This window comes from Schistocerca nitens, chromosome 8 (assembly GCF_023898315.1).
Source record: "Schistocerca nitens isolate TAMUIC-IGC-003100 chromosome 8, iqSchNite1.1, whole genome shotgun sequence".
Lineage (NCBI taxonomy): Eukaryota > Metazoa > Arthropoda > Insecta > Orthoptera > Acrididae > Schistocerca > Schistocerca nitens.
Window position 1 is genome coordinate 441,420,513 of NC_064621.1, and position 21,671 is coordinate 441,442,183.

The 21,671-nt window shown below is 42.8% G+C and overlaps 1 protein-coding gene across 1 annotated transcript in view; it reads right to left on the reverse strand.

Annotated features, from left to right (window-relative positions):
* The window catches only part of LOC126199600 (uncharacterized), a 1,222,178-nt gene that overhangs the window by 419,182 nt on the left and 781,325 nt on the right, over positions 1–21,671 (reverse strand). The window contains exon 4 of the mRNA XM_049936527.1: positions 7,318–7,397. The gene's annotated coding sequence lies outside the window, so the exon portion shown is untranslated. The remainder of the gene's footprint in view (positions 1–7,317; positions 7,398–21,671) is intronic.

Genomic DNA, 21,671 nt, shown 5'->3' on the forward strand with positions numbered 1-21,671 from the left:
TAGAATGAGTCACATAAGACGTTACGCCCCTTTTATTTTGTGGACGTTTACACATACAGAAGCGCGGCTTGCGGTAATTGTTAGAGCGACGACGGGAACTTATGTTTTTGTTTATGTTTTTAGCTCTGGTACCAACCGAGATGTTGAAGTAAACGTGTTTCTTTAATGGAACCGTATACTTTTATAACTGCATTCAATAGTTCTTGAGAAGATAATTACAGTGATGGACCGTTTGTTAATGTTGGCAATGAATCCTATCGTAAAAAAATTCGAGAAATGTTCCAGAATGTGAGAGCGCAGTGGCCAGTAACGGCGATTGCGGTGCAAACACTGCCAAGGACGCGTCTCGGAGCAGGCTGCGTAGCTGTATACTATGAAGTAGGCCTGCGCTCCCAGAACAAAGCTTTAATTCCTCTTGAACCAACCTAGACGCATGTCCACCTACGAATCTTGTATATGGAAATACGACATAGGCTAGAATCTAGCATATTTCAATGGGCATAAGAAAACTATTTCACATTTGCGTATCCTCCTAGGTTAACGTCAGTTGAATCAGAGAAATCAACTGTTCGTTCTTCAAAAATGAAGAAGTTTTACACGCTGCAAAAAGCAACTGTTGTATTAAATATCTAAACGTTAGAAGGAATATTTGACCTATCTTTTCCTCTGCGTGGCTGTGTGCTTCTTAGAGGTAAAATACATGCTGTCGCAAACTGTCTATCTACACTGTTCTAAATTATATCATATGGGTGGGATACATTCGTTGAACTAAGCATTTTATTAAAAATACTTTAGTGACCATCTGTAAAACGCAAAGTAAATATTCTTCTCAACGAAACATCGTTTCATCCAAAGCGCGTATTGACAGTGTTACCAGCTATGTGCAATACACGCTGCCGACTTGTTTGACACTGCAATGCAATTTCGTACACACATAAATGAAATAAACAATTTACTAGCAATGATTTAGTGACCATCAAAATCACACAACATAAATTTTGTCTTCCAAAAAATATCGTTATTCTTTATTTAATTTTGTGATAAAATTGTTGATCATGGACTGAAAGGCAAGAATCACCGTTCTAAAGAACGATGAACAGATGTAATTACAGGGAATGATATGGTAGAGCATGTACTGGCGGTTCGACGACACGTATCGCCTGGCGTAGTTGGGGCTTCATTATAGACTGTATCTGGGAGTGTTCCCCAAAGAACTAAATCAAGAGGACTGAAATCGGGGGACCTCGCAGGTTATTTGACAACAGAGTTTCGTCCTATCCAGCGCGCAGAAAAGTTCTCTCTCAGTATTTGCGTTGCAACACGAGATGAGTGAGCCGGACAACCGTCGTGTTGCAGCCATGTACACTGTCGAATATCCAGTGGTACCTCTTCTAGAAGAATCGACGGAATGTTCATCGGAAAGTGCAAGTACGCATGTCCATTTAGAACGCTTGAGATGAAGTAAGGTACCACAACTTAATTTCCTATGATGCACTAAACGTTTACGCTTCACGGCCGTTGGTGTTGCACTTGACGAAGCCATGTAGATTTTCAGCTGCCCAGTAATGCATGTTATGCAAATTTACATTATAGTGGTTAGTAAACGTTGCTTCATCGGTAAAGAGCTCATACTGGAAAAACATAGGGTCTTTCTCAGTTGCTGAAGGGCAAAGCGACAAAACTCTGTACCACGTTCGAAATCACAGTCGTCGAGTGTCTGATGTAGTGACAGATGATAGGAATGGAAAGTCTGTCGATGCAGCATGCGAATGACACTCGTATGGCTGATCTCACATTCCTTGGCAATCCACTGTGCGGATTGACACAACAACTTCTTCATATTCTCTGTCAGTTTCAGTCTTCTTTCTTGTCCTCTTTTTGACGTTCAAGCAGCCTGTCCGTAATAGCGTCTTAATAATTTGCGCAATCGTCTGACGCGTCGGGCAATGGCGATCGCCGGCCGCGGTGGTCTAGCGGTTCTAGGCGCGCAGTCCGGAACCGTGCGGCTGCTACGGTCGCAGGTTCGAATCCTGCCCCGGGCATGGATGTGTGTGATGTCCTTAGGTTAGTTAGGTTTAAGTAGTTCTAAGTTCTAGGGGACTGATGACCACAGATGTTAAGTCCCACAGTGCTCAGAGCCAATGGCGATCCCTATATGGCTTACTGTTTTAACGGCATTTCTTTTATATTCACCATATAAAAGTAGTATATCCGACTTTTCCTCATTGGTATACATGCCTGCACACAACTAATGTTGAAGCAGAAATGAGCTGCCTGCAGTGAAAACAAGTAAACAGGCAAATGTGTTGACATTCTGACACAGCGTAGACCGACAGCTCTACTTGGCGGTGTTTGCACCGCTAATGCCGATTCCGGCCGCCGTGCTCTCAAATTATAGGACATTTTTCGAATTGTTTTACGGCAGGTTTCAACGTCAACATTAAACAAACGCTACATCACTGTAATTGTCTTCTCAAGATCTATCGAATGCAGTTATAAAAAGTGTACAATTTCATTTTAAAGAAACGTACTTGCTTCAATATCTCCGTTAATACCACAGCTAAAAACAAAAAATAAGTACCCCTCAACGCTCTAACTTTTGCCGAAAACGACGTTTGGATTTGTGTAACCGTTCACGAAATAAAACGGGTGTTACCTATTAACTGTACATCATTTGTATTAACAACTATGGCCTATGCCCTTTAGAGTATTGTGTTAAAATTTGAAGCAAATCAGGAGCATTTCGAGACTTTTGGTAATAACATTTCCACTTTATATATTAGATATTTATTTATATATTATATATATTTAAAAAAATAGGTGTATAAAAATACGATGGTATTCGAATGCACATCGCATCAAAATTTAAAAGCAATCGGTGTAGAACTTTCGAAGATTTACGATTTTGTACAAATGAACATTTAAATCTTTATCATAACTTTAATACGCAACACGAAAACTGAAGTACCGATTGTTCATATTAATTATACAAGGAGGCCAATTAAATTTATGGAATTCTTAAGGCACTTTCCCATAGATGTGCACGAAGAAAAAATCATGAGTGTACAAAGCCATTAACAGAGGTAAAGGGAGGTACATATTTTCATATTTGTAGCTCTGATGATAGCTTCTCTGTCACCCATTAAAATCTCCATTACGTGAATATAAAAAATTCAAGTGCTGTCAACTTCCACCCTACGTACCGATCAGGTACTATGGTAGAAAGGACACACGAAAGTAACAACGTTTCGCGAAATCGTATTCTACGTACGTTCACGTTTACTCGGTTCATTTGCTGTAACGCATCCATACCAGGCAGCTACAGTGCCATAGATGTGCACAAAAAAATCGTTGTGTACATAGCCATCAAGACAGGTAAAAGGAAGAAGACATACACACATGATAAAAGTTTTTCTCTGTCTTTCATATTGCTACCAACTTCTGCCACATGTATCGATAAAGTAAAAACGTGTTCAAATGTGTGTGAAATCTTATGGGACTTAACAGCTAAGGTCATTAGTCCCTAAGCTTACACACTACTTAATCTAAATTATCCTAAGGACAAACACACACACACACACATGCCCGAGGGAGGACTCGAACCTCCGCCGGGAGATCAAGTAAAAATGACATACGAAAGTAATAACTTTTCGTAAAGTTGTGTTCTAGGGAGGTTCGTGTTTAAATGTTGCAAATAGTTAACTTGCAGTAACACACGCATGCATACTCGGGCAGCTACAATGCCACAAATGCTACGTCGTTGATGTTTTCAACAGTGGGAAACGAAACGTAATAATGAAGCCGTCGGTGGCAACAAACGTTGTTTATTAGCGCCGTTTTTCACTTAGTTTCGTCTAAGAATAAACGGAACTAACTTTGTGTTTGTTTGCCACCGTCACCGCAAAATTTGAAGTGTTCTAATTTTCTGTTCCTGCACTTTGAATAGCTACAATTTCCCTTATTATATGGAAACCATATTTGTTTTAGGTTTTGCTTACCTAATAAGAATAATATGGACGTTGATAATGATAATTCTATTGATATTCTGAAAGGTAAATTTAAATGTGCACTGAACGTAATTCGAAATAATTTTGAGAGTTATAATTGCGGTTTGGTGAATTTACTGTGCAGATTTTGTAACGCAATTCATTTCGCATCTGAGGTTACTTTAAGCGACACAACGGCATTCACATTGTGTTGTCATAAGGTAAAGTTAATTTGCCGACGTTTACACAAAATTTATGTTTCAGCGAACTGTATCAAGGACTCACTTCAAACCACTGAACAGTTAAAGAGAATTCAAACAATAATTTCAAGAATACTCGTAGCTACAACACAGCATTTGCTGGGTCAGTATCTGAAATTTTAGGCACTGTTTTGCGAGGAGTGAATCACTTTAAGATAGGTGACAATTTCTTATGACAGATCGGATCATCTGACTCAGTTGGTCGAATTTCAAGCACAGACGATGCTAGTGCAAATAAAAGTGTAAATGTTCGTGTGTTCAAAATCTTAAATCTACGAAAGCTACCTACTGAAGAACCTTAACAAAGGTATAGATTGTTATTGATATCCCCTATAGCTGTAACATGTATATTTATGTTCGGCGCTCTAGTAGGTTTATTAAAATACGCATGTATTCTAATGCAACGTTATGGAAAAATTTCAAAGCAATCAATGAAGGACTTGGGGAAATTTAAGATTTCGCACTCACGAACATCTACATTTTTATTTATCTACACGTAAATGAACGGTTGTACAGTATTGTTAATCTCTGAAAGTTCTTCATCGATTCCTTAGAAATTTTGACACATCGAATATGAATATGCATGTTTTATATACCTACCGGAATGCCGTGTACAGATCTTATGACACTCCGTCTGTATTAACTTATTGAGTACATATGAATGACAGGAGCTCATGGAAAATACTGGGCTAGTAGTAACGGTAGTCGGCACGTGGCGCTGCAGTCGGGTATGCAATGTGATAAGAGCGGGCGTAAAATTTAAATAGTAATGAATAAATTAGGAAATAAATGAAAACATAGTAGAGAATATGGGAATTTACGCAATGCAGGACATGCTACATCGAAAGCTAAGTACCGAGTCGGACGGACCTCTGGTGACGTTGCAGTGTGCGATTGTGTTTATAGTTTGCATGAGGTCCTGTTCTGCGCTGCTATGCCTGTCGTCGCCTCTATGAGGTAATACGCATTTTTCGCTTTCTTCTTCCTTCTATACTCATGCCTGATCCCGGTGATTTCATTTCAATAATTTTTAATATTCTTTTCTGTATACGTTGTCTTTTAGTACGTTTTATTCGGTTGGTTGTTTGATTTGCGGGAGGAGAAAGTTTTATCGATCCCATCGGATTAGGAAAGGATGGGAAAGGAAGTCGGCCGGGCCCTGTCAAAGGAAGCATTCCGGATTTTGCTTGAAGCGATTTAGGGAAATCACGGAATACCTAAATCAGGATGGCCAGACGTGGATTTGAACCGTCATCCTCGCGAACGCGAGTCCAGTATGCTAACCACAGCGTCACCTCGCTAGGTTCTTATTCGGTATCACACCTTCTTGACGGCTCCTTTTTTGCAGAAAATTTCCGATTTTTTAACTTGAACTGCGTTATGCTTCTCCATGTAATTTTATTCGGTCGGATTATGAAGCATATTTTGCTTTTATCGCACTCCAGGATAAGACGACGTCGGAGTTATTGTAATGTCGTCAACCCCTTGTATTATTCAGATAGCCTGATGATGCACAATCCGGCCTAAACGCGTCGCTCTTGAGTTAATGAAGAACTTTGTTTAGCCTACGACTGTTTTCTAAATAGTAGTAATAGAAGGTTGTCGTACCACCACTCCAAGACGGAATGGAATAATTTTTATTTCCCACTTTTTGTAAAAGAGATGATCCTTCATAACCTCACTTCCACCGTTCAGTAATGTCAGAACACACGCAGTTTTGGCCCCGACATGTAAACACAAACGACAATTACACTGAAGAGCCAAAGAAACTGGTACACATGCACAATATCGTGTACGGCTCCCCGTGAATACGCGGAAGTGCCGCAACACGACGCAGCATGGACTCGACTAATGTCTGAATTAGTGCTGGAGGGTACTGACACCATGAATCCTGCAGCACTGTCCATAAATCCGTAAGAGTAATGGGTGGTGGAGATCTCTTCTGAACAGCACTTTGCAAGGCACCCCAGGTATGCTCGGTAATGTCCGGGCATTTTGGTGGCCAGCGGAAGTGTTTAAACTCGTTTCTGGAGCCACTCTCTAACAATTTTGGACATGTGGAGTATCGCACTGCCCTGTTGGAATTACCTAAGTCCGTCGGAGTGCACAATGGACGTGAATGAATGCAGGTGACCAGACAGGATGCTTACGTACGTGTCGACTGTCAGAGTCGTATCTAGACGTATCAGGGATCCCATATAACTCCAACTGCACACGCGCCACATTATTACAGAGCCTCCACCAGCTTGAACAGTCCCCTGCTCATATGCAGGGTCCATGGATTCATGAGGCTGTCTCCATACGCATACACGTCCATCCGCTCGATACAATTTGAAACGAGACTCGTCCGACCAGGCAGCAAGTTTCCAGTCATCAACAGTCCAATGTCGGTGTTGACAGGTCCAGGCTAGGCGTAAAGCTTTGTGTCGTGCAATCATCAAGGGTACACGAGTGGGCCTTCGGCTTCGAAAGCCCATATCGATGATGTTTCGTTTAATAGTTCGCACACCGACAATAGTTGATGACCGAGTACTGAAACCTGCAGCAATTTGAGGAAGGGTTGCATTTCTGTCACGTTTAATGATTCTCTTTCGTCGCCGTTGGTCCCTTTCTTACAGGATTTTTTTCGGCCGCAGCGCTCAGAGATTTGTGTTTTATCGGATTCCTGATATTCACGATATACTCGTGAAATGGTCGTACGGGAAAATCGCCACTTCATCGCTATCTCGGTGTTGCTATGTCCAATCACCCGTGCGCCGACTATAACACCACGTTCAAACTCACTCATCTTGATAACTTGCCATTGTAGCAGTAGTAACTGATCTAACAACTGCGCCAAGCACTTATCTTACATAGGAGCTACCGACCGCAGTGCCGTGTTCTGCCTGTTTATATATCTCTGTGTTTGAATACGCATGCCTATATAAGTTTCTTTGGCGCTTCACTGTAGCGACAAGTGAAACTCAGCTGCTATTGGTATTACAAGCTATGCCACTACACTAGCCACACTTGACACGAGCAGTCGACTGAGACAGGGTAGTCACTCGTTTGTACGGTGCTTGGCTACTCACCAGTGGAGGCGCGGCGGTGTCGGGCGTCGGCGGGCAGCGTCGGGTGAGCGTCGACATCTCGCGACGCCCGCAGGCTCCGTCTGCAACAGAAGACGTCTGCGTAACCAGAATCGTTCGCCACAGGAGGATCGCCTACCTACACGGGACGTTCGGTCCAGCTGTCGGGGCTTGAATAACAGTACAGTTCACATCCGTACCAGTCGAACTACGTCCAAAGTGGTATCTAGTTGGGTCTAAACGGTAGAATGCTTGTCTTGCTCACCAAAATAATTTTGTTTTCCATCACACATCGATCTTCTGGAGACCCCCATCAGATCTATAGATTGGAATATAGAATATAAGACAAGACATTTGATATATCTTTCAAGGACATAATACACTAATGGGACAAAACATTATGTCCACCTTCTTAATATCATGTTTCTCTGTGTTTGGAACGAAATATATCACTGATTCCGCGTATCTGGCTTCCGACAGTATGTTGGTAGGTTTTTGGAGGTGCGTGGCATTAGATGTCTACGCACAGGTCATGTAATCACGTAAGTAACGGGACCCAGATGGGTTGCATGTGATTTACACCAGGCGAATTTGGACGCCGAGGCATCAACGTGAGTTCACTATACTGCTCTCTGAACCATTGTAGCACGCTTCTGGCTCCGAGACACAGACACTGCTGAAAGTTGACATCGCCGTCGGGGAAGATACCAAGCATGAAGTGATGCGGTCCCATGTAAGCGCGGGAGGATGTCTTCCGTACTATAATACTACTCCCACCAGCCTGCGTCGAGCCGCCGTTCACCTCGATGACGGCTTTTCTGGACACGACTATCGACCTAGTGTAGCAAAAATATTCACCCGAAGAGCCGTCATGTTTCCATTGTTCGACGATCGAATCCCTATGGTCCCGGGCCCACTGCAATCGTAACTGTCGATGTCTTTGTGTCAACATGGGAACACGTAGGGGTGCTCTGCTGCAATGTTCCATGGTCAACAGTATACGATGAACGGTGCGCTCCAAAACATTTGCTCGTCCACCAGCGTTGCACTCTTTCGGCAGAGATGCCACAGATCACTATCTATCCTGCTTTACAGAGCAGACAAGCCTCCGAAACCCACGTTCTGTGAAGAGTCATGGACGTTCAGCCATTTAGTTCCTACTGGTAGTTTCACTGTTCTTCTACTTCTTTCCGCAGATGATCACGACAGTAGCACTTGAACATTCGACCAGTGTCGCCGTTTTCTAGATACTCGTTCACAGGCTGTGCGTAATAATAATCTGCCCTTTGTTACAGTAGCTTATCTCAATGGATTTTCCCATTTGCAACCTATATCTTCGCTAGTGTTATCCCCGTCGGTGTCTGCTCCGTTTACACACTTTTGTTACCGCGTCACGTGCCCGCAACGCCACCAGGCAGCACCCCAAGTCGCGGTAGGCTGTTGTCGTAATGTTTTGGCTTATCAGTGTAAATTTTGTATAACCAGTTACGCCGCTATAAGAATTATTTTTATTTGAACTATAGGCCGTTTCAGCTATACAACCGTTATCAGGTTATGTTTTCAAGTCTTGATTTCCATGCAGTGTAGTTTTTCTGTTGCTATCTATTTGATACTGATTATATTTGATGTTAATGTAGTAATAATAATCAGTTTTGTAGTATGTTCTCACTTTTCTTTTAGTCGTGATCAGAAATAAATTTTAGTTTCTAGTTGTGACAGATGCAGTTGTGACAGATGATAACCCGCCAGGGTAGCCGAGAGCGCTAACACGCTGCTTCCCGGGCTTGGGCAGGCGCGCCGGCCCCGGATCGAATGCCCCTGGCGGACTAATGAAGCGGGCAGTGTGCCAGCCAGCCAGAATGCGGTTTTTAGGCGGTTTTCCACAACCTACTAGGTGAATACTGGGCTTTCCGCCTCAGTTACACGACTCGCAGACATCTGAAACACGTTCTCACTATTCCACGGATTACCCTAGGGGCAGACAGTTGGGGTACACGCATTCTGTCACAGGGGGGTATGGGGTGGCGACAGGAAGGTCATCCGACCACCCCTTAATATTAACACGTCAAATCCGGTTAACCACAACAGCAGAACCCACCAATCGTGATAAATGCTTGGAAAGAGAGAGAGTTGATACAGATGATAAGTAACTTTGTTATTTTTGTTGTCTGTTTATTTACTGATTATATTCTTTTGTTGTTATTCTAGTAGTAATCATGTGTGTATTACAGTATATTCTGACATTTCATTTATAATGGTCAAAAATAAACTTAATTTCCAGTCGTAATTTCGTGACAGCAATTATCTCAGATGACCAACGATATTGTATGGCTATCATACAATTATTTATAACTGAAATTTAGTGACAGCAAATATGTCAGATTATCAGCGACGTTATATGGTAACCATACAACAACTTCCAGTTGAAATTTTGTGACAGCAATTATGTCAGATGATCAGCGATATTGTATGTTAGCCATTTCATCAGTTTCATCACAGCAATTGTGTTAAATGATCACCGATATTGTGTGGTAACCATCCAATAGCGCTGAACATCTGACATAACTGCTGTCTTGAAATTTCAACCGGAAAGTATTAATCATACCATATCGCGCTGATCGCCTGGCGTAATTACTGTCACGAAATTTCAGTTGGAAATTAAGTTTATTTCTATTATTAATGACATGTCAGAACATACTGTAGCACACAGCTGATTACTACTAGAATAACAACGAAATAAAATAATCAGTAAACAAATAGACAACAAAAGAAATAACAAAGTCGCTTATCACCCGTCACAACTGCAGTCACTAAATGTCAACTACAAACTAAGAGTTATGTCTGAGCACTGGTAAAAGAAAGTCAGAACACACTAAAAACCTGATTGTTATTGCTACATTAACATTAATTATAATCAGTAACAAATAGACAGCGACAGAAAGAACGATATTCCATGGATGTCAAGACTCGAAAACGTAACCTGATGATGGCTGTGTAGCTGAAATAGGCCTTCGATTCAAATAAAACTAATACTCATAACAGCGTAACATGTACAAAATTTATTAGGTCCTTGAAAGACATTTGTTATGCAGTAGGCCCAGAGGTTTACAAACTGTTGACTCATTTGATATGGTTGTCGTCACAATGTGCTGTATTGCACACGAAAGTTATTGTCGCAGATTGTCAAGATGTCTACACAGCTGCCTAGTGACAAAACTGAAAATCATCATAATTATTACAGGTAGAGTGAATACACTTCTGAGGCTTAAGAGGAGTATCAACGTAAAACACACGAAAGCCCTCAGTGATCACCTGATCACAAAGACTTAAACAAAGTTTACATGTCCAAGATTCTGTGTCCATTCAAGGGGCTTGCAGGGCATCGGCCAGGACGTAGATGCTCCTAGACCACTGTAGAGCTCTCGGTGACGTATAATACTAGTAGACAACTCACTTATTACTTGTAAGCTACTAGCTGTCGTTGGGCCGTGAAGCCCTTCCAAAATACTCAACGAGTGGGAGGTTATTATAACGCTCCTATAGTTCAGTACACATGATTGGCTTCGTAAAGTAGCGCTCCCACGTTGGCGCTCTCTTGCAGAGTTTTTATTTTATTTTTATTTATTTTTTAAAATTTATTTACTTTCGGAATGTACCCTTACAGCTATCTCAAGAGTGGAAATGCTACATTACAGATTACAACTCCATTTGATAATTCAAAATAGACTGCTGTAATCGTACCGTGGTACGAAGTTACGTAAGCTTAACAAAGAATTGATTCCGACACAAAACAAGATTTAAAATCATAGTATACTGAAGTGAGTAAACAAGACCAAAATGTAACACAGGAAACACGGAAGTAGTAGGCTACAAAAATCATACTGGTAACACAATAAGAAATTATAATTCGCCGTTGGTGCACATTTGGGGTATTTCAAATCAATACCCGTTAATGACTATATATCTAAATTAAAAATAAAGCATTCTTTTCTATATCCTGTAAGAACTGTTTCAGAAGCTGTGGATAGGGAATTGAATATTTTTGGAGATTTGCAAATGCCATCTAGACAGAACAGGGGAGCAGTTTAGAAGAACCAGATTTTGGTAATACAGCCATGTGTATAGTTACACCAGTATTCATACACAAAGAAGTGAAGAGTGACATACATTTAGAGGCTGAACGTTCCACATTCCGCTGAATAGCACTTGGGAATATTGTCAGTTAATAGAGATTTGATCTCTAGCAGAATTGGAGCCACATAGAACCTGACCGGAACTACAGTAATATACACCGATAAGCCAAAACATTATAGCCACTGCCCACCGTGAAGTTGGATGCCACCAGGTGGCGCTGTAAAGAAAGTATGAAAGCGGAACAGACACCGATGGGGGATCATCCTACTGAAGATATTGCCTGCAAATGGAGAAATCCATTGAGATAAGCGATTTTGACAAAGGGCAGATTATTATTACGCACAGCCTGTGAACGAGTATCACGAAAACGGCGACACTGGTCGAATGTTCACGTGCTACTGTCGTGATCATCTACGGAAAGAGGTAAGACACTGAAACTACCACTATGAGGTAAATGATTCGACGTCCGCGACTCTTCACAGAACGTGGGGTTTGGAGTCTTGTGTGCTCTGTAAAGTACGACAGATAGTGATCCGTGGCATCTCTGCTGAAAGAGCACAATGCTGGTGCACGCAACAAGTGTTTCGCAGCACACTGTTCATCGTTCATTGTTGAATATGGCGCTCCGCAGCAGACCACTCTTACATGTTCACTTGTTCACCCAACGACATTATTAGTAATGATTGCAGTGGGCACGGGACCATAGTGATTCATCCATCGATCAATGGAAACGTGTCGGCTCTTCCGGTGAATCACATTTTTGCTACACCAGGTCGATAGTCACCTCCACAAAACGCCGTCATCGAGGTGAACGGCGGCTCGAAACGTTCAGTGCTCCAAGGACGCAGGCTGGTTGGATCAGTATTATGTTATGGGAGACAATCTGCTGCCCTTGCATGGGACCTGTGGTAGTAATCGAAGACAAGCTGACGGCCGCGAACCACTTGCATCCCTTCATGTTTCATACTTTCCCGACAGCGATGTCCTCTTTTAGCAGTATAATTGTCCGTTTCTCGGAGCCAGAACTGTGGTACTATAGTTTGAGGAACGTTATAGTGAACTCAAGTTGATGTCTCGGCGACTAAAGTCGCCTGATGTAAGTCCTATAGAACCCATGTGGTTAGCTATCGGGTCCCGCCACCGCGTACGCAAATCGGTGGCCCGTTATTTACGTGAATTACATGACCTGTGCGTGGTCATGTAATGCCACGTACCTTCACAAACCTAACAACAAATGTCAGATCCCTGATACGCAGAATCAGTGATGTCTTTCGTTCCAATGACGGACAAACAAGCTATTAAGGATGTGATCATAGTGTCCTGGCTCATCAGTGTACTTTGTTTACGTCTGCAAACATGGCTGTGCCACGGCAGATTGCAGTGCCCCTTGGAACAACGATATTAAGAAGAATAAATTGCTACAACGTAATTACGTGGAGAATATATCTACCGAAATCAATACGGAGTATCTTATCACTTCTACACCTGCATCTACAGCGACACTCCGCAAGTCGCCTTATGGTCTGTGCCGAAAGATACTTTGTGTACTACTGTCACTCCCCCCTTTTTCTTATCCCATCAGTAACGGTCCGTTGAAAGAACGGTTGTTGATAAGCCTCCGTGTGAGCTCGAATCATATTTTTACCTTCGTGGTCTTTTCGCGAGACGTACGAAGGAGCATGCATTGTATCAAATGACTCTTCTAGGAATGTGCGCTGTCAGAATTTTAGAAGTGAACCAAACTGTGGTCCACAGAGCCTCTCTTGCAGCGTCTGCCATTGGAGTTGAATGAGCATCTCCGTGATGCTTGGCCGCTTATTAAATGAATCTGTAAAGAAAGGCGTTGCTCATCTTTTGTTCTTCTCTATTTGCTCGATCAATCCTATCTATTACGAGCAGTGTTCAAGTATTTTTTGAAGGGGAGGTTTTGTAAGCTGTCTGCCTCGTCGATGGACCACAGTTTCTGAGGGTTCTTCCAACGAAGTTCAGTCTTGCATATGCCTGACCTGCGATTATTTTTATGTGCGCTGTAAACTACTCTTCACGCATACTCTCAGATATTTAGTGGAATGTGACTGGTTCAGTAATGATACAAACATACGTCTTTCGTGCCTATTTATCCGCAATGCGTTACAGTTGGCATGTAAAGGCCAACTGCTCATCCTTGCACCAAAGATCGAACAGAGCGAATTGGTTTTCACGCTATCGTTATTTGTGGAATCCATGTTCACTTCTATAGAGGAGGTTGTCTCCGGGAATGTCATAATGCCTTGCACATAAAACATGTTCTAAAATTATACAACAGACTGTCGTCAGGGATACAGGCCCATGGTCTAGTGCGTCTGTCCGACGATCCTTCTTAAAACAGGGAATGAACTGCTCTTTATTCCAATCTCTGGGAACGCTACCAGTGATCTACGGTACACTCCTGCTAGATGAGGAACATGCTCTTTCATATTTTGAGTGTAGAACCATGTAGATATCGCTTTGGATCAAATGACATTTTCCTCTGTTGAGCTACACTCCTGGAAATTGAAAAAAGAACACATTGACACCGGTGTGTCAGACCCACCATACTTGCTCCGGACACTGCGAGAGGGCTGTACAAGCAATGATCACACGCACGGCACAGCGGACACACCAGGAACCGCGGTGTTGGCCGTCGAATGGCGCTAGCTGCGCAGCATTTGTGCACCGCCGCCGTCAGTGTCAGTCAGTTTGCCGTGGCATACGGAGCTCCATCGCAGTCTTTAACACTGGTAGCATGCCGCGACAGCGTGGACGTGAACCGTATGTGCAGTTGACGGACTTTGAGCGAGGGCGTATAGTGGGCATGCGGGAGGCCGGGTGGACGTACCGCCGAATTGCTCAACACGAGGGGCGTGAGGTCTCCACAGTACATCGATGTTGTCGCCAGTGGTCGGCGGAAGGTGCACGTGCCCGTCGACCTGGGACCGGACCGCAGCGACGCACGGATGCACGCCAAGACCGTAGGATCCTACGCAGTGCCGTAGGGGACCGCACCGCCACTTCCCAGCAAATTAGGGACACTGTTGCTCCTGGGGTATCGGCGAGGACCATTCGCAACCGTCTCCATGAAGCTGGGCTATGGTCCCGCACACCGTTAGGCCGTCTTCCGCTCACGCCCCAACATCGTGCAGCCCGCCTCCAGTGGTGTCGCGACAGGCGTGAATGGAGGGACGAATGGAGACGTGTCGTCTTCAGCGATGAGAGTCGCTTCTGCCTTGGTGCCAATGATGGTCGTATGCGTGTTTGGCGCCGTGCAGGTGAGCGCCACAATCAGGACTGCATACGACCGAGGCACACAGGGCCAACACCCGGCATCATGGTGTGGGGAGCGATCTCCTACACTGGCCGTACACCACTGGTGATCGTCGAGGGGACACTGAATAGTGCACGGTACATCCAAACCGTCATCGAACCCATCGTTCTACCATTCCTAGACCGGCAAGGGAACTTGCTGTTCCAACGGGACAATGCACGTCCGCATGTATCCCGTGCCACCCAACGTGCTCTAGAAGGTGTGAGTCAACTACCCTGGCCAGCAAGATCTCCGGATCTGTCCCCCATTGAGCATGTTTGGGACTGGATGAAGCGTCGTCTCACGCGGTCTGCACGTCCAGCACGAACGCTGGTCCAACTGAGGCGCCAGGTGGAAATGGCATGGCAAGCCGTTCCACAGGACTACATCCAGCATCTCTACGATCGTCTCCATGGGAGAATAGCAGCCTGCATTGCTGCGAAAGGTGGATATACACTGTACTAGTGCCGACATTGTGCATGCTCTGTTGCCTGTGTCTATGTGCCTGTGGTTCTGTCAGTGTGATCATGTGATGTATCTGACCCCAGGAATGTGTCAATAAAGTTTCCCCTTCCTGGGACAATGAATTCACGGTGTTCTTATTTCAATTTCCAGGAGTGTATTTCAGTCGTCTTTTTCTTCGGCAAACGTCATTTTTGTGTTTGTGTAACGATTTATAGTACGTACGATTATCCTAGGCGAAATACTTTGAGAAAAAGGAATTTCGTGTTTCGAGCTTCTCTCTATCATCCTCTGTCACTCTGTGTTATGGTAACGTAGTTCGTTTATTGATGCAAAGTAAGACCAAATTTGTTAGCGTTTTCTGTCAGATTGGTAGATAGAACCTCACTTTCGAACTCGTTGAATTCTCATTCATAGCTTTCCTTAATTTTGGTTTCGTTCCTTTTTTGCCTCTCTGTGAGATTTAGCTACGTTTAAAGCTGCAATTAAAGAACGTCTCCTTTTGATTAAGAATAAATTCACCTATGACTGCAGAAATCAACTTCAGTTTGTCTTTATTTTATGTTTCGCTCACATAGGGATCGTGAGAATAAGAGTAGAATAATTGCAGCACTCACAGAGGCATTCAGACAATTATGCTTCCCACGCTCCATACTTGAATAGAACGGGGAGAAACGGTAATAACTGGTACAATGGGATGCACCCTCTGCCCTGCACCTCAGAGTGATTTGCAGATTATAGATGTAGATGCAGAAGTATATCTCATCTTTTCTCCTCTCTCTGTCCATTTCCCCTCCTCTGTCACCCCTCCTCCTCTTATCTGTGCCTGTCTCCTCCATCCCACACGCTGTCTGTCCATCTCCTCGTCCTCCCTTCTCTCTTCAAGTTACCACACCTACCCCATAAATAGGTGATTCTCACGATTCTTATCGCTAGAGTATTTATCTATAGATTGTAACCAATATGTGACCAAATTTGATTGAAATCATTCCATGGCTTTAGGATGAGCTGTGGCTTTGGTCGCATACGCACATGTCAAATATATTTCACACATATTTAACATATACCACGCATATTTGTACACATATTTTGCCTGTAGTGTAGCGACTTGCGCACAGCAGTTTCACTTCCACGCAGCATAATGTTTGTGACGTCGTATCTCCTGAACGAAGTGCTCTACAGAGATATAATTTTTCAGGAACATCCATTGGTATATGTGCCTATTGTGTGCGAATTGAGTTGTGAATAGAGTTAGTTAGAGTGCATGGTGCGTCACTTTTCAGGAATCTCAGTTTTTGTGGCGTCATTTCTTCTGAACTATGAGCTATACAGGGTGAGTCACCTAACATTACCGCTCGATATATTTCGTAAACCACATCAAATACTGACGAATCGATTCCACAGACCGAACGTGAGGAGAGGGGCTAGTGTAATTGGTTAATACACACCATAAAAAAATGCACGGAAGTATGTTTTTTAACACAAACCTACGTTTTTTTAAATGGAACCCCGTTAGTTTTGTTAGCACATCTGAACATATAAACAAATACGTAATCAGTGCCATTTGTTGCACTGTAAAATGTTAATTACATCCGGAGATATTGTAACCTAAAGTTGACGCTTGAGTACCACTCCTCCGCTGTTCGATCGTGTGTATCGGAGAACACCGAATTACGTAGGGATCCAAAGGGAACTGTGATGGACCTTAGGTACAGAAGAGACTGGAACAGCACATTACGTCCACATGCTAACACCTTTTTATTGGTCTTTTTCACTGACGCACATGTACATTACCATGAGGGGTGAGGTACACATTCGACGGGCGTTTCATAGGACGTGGAGGACGCATAAATTGGCCAGCCCGTTCTCCTGATCTTACACCTCTGGACTTCTTTCTGTGGGATACGTTAAAGGAGAATGTGTACCGTGATGTGCCTACAACCCCAGAGGATATGAAACAACGTATTGTGACAGCCTGCGGCGACTTTACACCACATGTACTGCGGCGTGTACGACATTCATTACGCCAGAGATTGCAATTGCGTGCAGCAAATGATGGCCACCACATTGAACATCTATTGGCCTGACATGTCGGGACACACACTATTCCACTCCGTAATTGAAAACGGAAACCACATACTTTATGCGGCAGTATTACTGTATTAACAGCGCAAATGTAGTAAGCGACAAACTTTTTTCCTTTCATCATTTGCTCGGCACGTCAGCCAGAAAACGTTTCGTAAAGGTTTCAAATTGTGTGAAGTTTGTTGCAAGTCTCTCAGTGGTCTCATCCACAATATTGGATGACTGAATTGTTTGTATTCTCCCGTCGTGGGCTACACTGTTTCTTTTCCCCCACCTCCACCTCTTTTTCTTATCCCCAGAGCGATAAGTGTATCAAGTTTGATTGAAATCGGTCCAGTAGTTTAGGAGGACACGTGGAAGATAAATACATGTATATAAACTGAGGGGAAAAGTCGTGGGATAGCGATATGCCGATATACAGATTCATGCAGTGCCGCGTACACAAGGTTTACAGGCAGTGCATTGGTGGAGCTGTCATTTGCACTCAGGTGATGCATGTGGAAAGGTGTCCTAAGTGACTGGCCGCATGACGAACATTAACAGACTGCGAACGCGGAATGGTAGTTGGAGCTAGACGCATGGGACATTCCATTTCGGAAATCGTTAGGTATTTCAACATTTTGAGATACACAGTATCAAGAGCGTGCCGAGAATACCAAATTGAGGGCATTATCTCTCATAATGGACAACGCAGTGGCAGACGGCCTTCTTTTAGCGATCGAGAGCAGCGGAGTTTGTGTAGAGTTGTCAGTACTACTAGACAAGCAACACTGCTTTAAATAATGTGGGACGTACGAAGAACGTATCCGTTAAGACAATGCGGCGATATTTGACGTTAATGGGCTATGGCAGCACACGACCGAAGGGAGTACCTTTGCTAAGAGCATGACATCGATTGCAGCACCCTCCTGGGCTCGTAACCATATCGGCTGGAGCCTAGACGACAGGAAAATCCTAGCCTCGTCAGAAGAGTCCAGATTTCAGTTGGTAAGAGCCGATGCTAGGGTTCGAGTGTGGCGCAGACCTCACGAAGTCTTGGACCCAAGTTGACAACAAAGTACGGTGCAAGCTGGTGATCGGTCCATAATGGTGTAGGCTGTGTTGCTCTGGAATGGACTGAGTCCTCTACATGTTCGGCTACTTGAGGACCATTTGCAGCCATTCGTGGACATCATGATCCCAAACGATGAAATTTTTGTGAATGACAATGCGCCATGTCACTGGGCCACAATTGTTCACGATTAATTTGAAAAACATTCTGGAAATTTCGAGCGAATGGCTCGCTCACCCATATCACCCAGCATGAATCCTAGTGAACATTTATGGGACATTATCTAGAGGTCAGTTCGTGCACAAAATCCTGCACCGGCAATACCTTCGCAATTATGGACTGCTGTAGAGGCAGCATGACCCCATATTTCTGTAGGGGCCTTGCAACTACTTGTTGAATCCATGCCACGTCAAGATGCTGCACTACACCGACAAAATGGGATCCGACACGATACTAGAAGGTACCCCATGACTTTTGTCACCTCAGTGTTTAAAATATATTCATATATATGTACATCCATATTTATAATTGGTATGAATGGGAAATTTTGTGACGTTACGAGATGCCAGCTCGTCGGCGCGTAGCGTTGGTGAATGGTTTCACACTTGGTGGCTGTTTGATAACCAAGTGATCCAAGCTGGTGAACTGACGGCTGAGCGCCAGACGCGAGTTCTTCCAGAAGGTTGCCGTATGCGCGTCTGACTGAAGGCTGGAGACGACTCAATGGCAGCTAAGGTGTCTGAGATGGAAGATGTATATTATGTTTTCATGGAAACTACGTCGCAGTCCCTACAAAGATGATGTAGAAAACCAAGTGCACCAGAATCGCGGCGGCGAGACAAGCTTGTTGCAGCTTCAAGCATCATTCTCGGATTAATGTTAAGGAAGGTGGAAATGTTTTTAATAATGTTAAATTATAAAATTTATAACAACTTGCCTCTGGAGCAATCTGATGATATCATACATCATTTGATAGCTCATGACTTGAGCAAACACCACAACAAGCTGATTTATAAAGGATTAAGACGAGTTTAATACGAGTTTTGTACGTAAATATGCCAAAACCATAAACTCCTCCGCAATTATACGTAATACGAAGACAGCACGAGTTTCCCAGACCATTGTGTAATCTTTCTAGTGAATGACCACTCATAATTTGCTATTTTTCGGGCGCAGCGTCCTGATTAGCTAATTTCAATGCTACATGTGTATGGATAATTTTGTGTAAAGTTTTGTCACCGGTTATACGCATGCATAGTAATTTTTGTCCATAACTTGTTCGATACTATGTAGTTATTTTAATAAGAGGTCGTAAAACGACAGCAATAATTTTCCGAGTCATACGTACGTAGAATGGTACTGAAATTTGGATGATGGTCATTGTTTAAGCTTCTGACTGCTATTCAGTAATATGTGACGTCACAGAGGGTAGAGGGCGAGCAGTAGGGGCCGTGTAGTCTTGGTCTGTGTCGGTGAGGGTGCTTTTGTGGAGTTACTGGGCCTGAGATAAATACTTATATTTTTCAGTGGAATTTGAATAATTTTGTGAGCGAACATTACAAACTTTGACTTTTCAGTGGATATTATACATAACTTGTTTTTCAAGCTCTTGTAATAGTCTTACCTGCGGACGAAATTACTGTATTTGAGTTCAACTTGTTATGCAAACAAATATTTTTTTGTTAGGCAAAATTTAAAAAAAATAGTAAGCTTCTAAAAACGTTTTCGTGAACTGAGGATGAGACAAACGCGCTGAAGCGTGTTCGGGTTATATAAATAACTGTTTTTCGAATAAAAGGACTATCGGAAGCCCAGGACTCAGATTATTTGACCGAGTTTTCTGTGACCGATTTTGCGCGATTTTAAGACCTCTGAATATGTTAGTAATTATATTGCTGGAACTATAACTTACATTAATCGGGAATAGTCTTGTTGCACATTTTTTGGAGTTGTTATCCTGGTCAAAGAACTTTAATTTGCGCCACGATTGACAGCTGTAACATGGGCATTCGGACTTTGATTGTTAACTGTTGAATTCGTGAATTAATGCGCACTTAAATGAACTTTGCTCACACGTGTTTCTGTATACGGTAATCTGTTTGCATTACATTCACTAATTATTGTTTTTCTGTGTTTTTATTTCTGAATCAGCTATTCATGTTAAGCCACCATTCACATAAGTGCGAACATTATTTAATGAAAATTTATTTGGCTTAAAATATAGCGCTGTGATTTAGTCACCAGCATTAATCCTATGGATTTATCGAAATATTTCACGTAATTTATATTATTCGCTAATGTATCGACTTAATAAAAAATGGTTTGGGGATTAATTTTGTATCGAATGTTTGCAAAACAGTAGAGGATTCAGCAATCAGCTCAAATAATGCTTATACGAATATCACATATCCAGATTCATATCACAGTGTGGCCATCTTCACGGCAGTAAATGTAAGTTAAAAAAATTTAAACCAGTTTTATACAGGATGGTCAGAAAGATTCTCAATAATTTGCAAGAGTGTTGCAGCATAGCTTGTGCTGATAAGTAATTAAAGAAAAAAATTCGATCGTTGCGTCGTTTCTGAGTTAATTAGCATTGAAATTAGCCAATCAAGCCGTTGCGCGCGATAATTCAAGCGGCCTACCAGAGACGGTATCGCCAAACGTGTTCTTCGTTTGGTTTTCTAAAACCGAACAAGAGAGCGATGAAAGAATTGAACATGGGACGTTAGTAAGTATCGAACCCGAGCCTAAAGCTGAGCAGTCTCGTAAACTATAATCTACGCTATGAGAGCAACTGACACTATTTGTATGTGGGGGCCGCTTGAATTTCTCGCACAGTTGCCTGATTGATGAACTTCAGTGCTAATTAACTCGGAAACGGAGCAACGTATCGAACTTATTTCTTAACAATTATTTCCCAGCACAGCTTACCCTGCAACACCCTTAGAAACTTCAGACTACCTCTAATCAACCTCTTTATATACAGTGCCAACTGGACTATTCATGCCAAGGGCATTTATCTCAAAAGGCTGAAATTTGGATTTTCAATAAGCATTATTTGTGATTGATTGCTGTACCCTTTACTACCTGAAAGAAATACAATCGCTGGCACATCTGTTTCCAAATGGAATCAAATCTGATTAAATCTATGGACTTTAAACCAAAGTTGCACTGCCGCCCTCTCTGATAATAAACGAGTCAAGCCAACTAATTGTCTACATCGATAGCAGCCAATAAAACCGCCGTGAGCCTGTAATTTGCCGGTGAGCTTGTAATTTGTTTACAGAAGAACTAATAAAC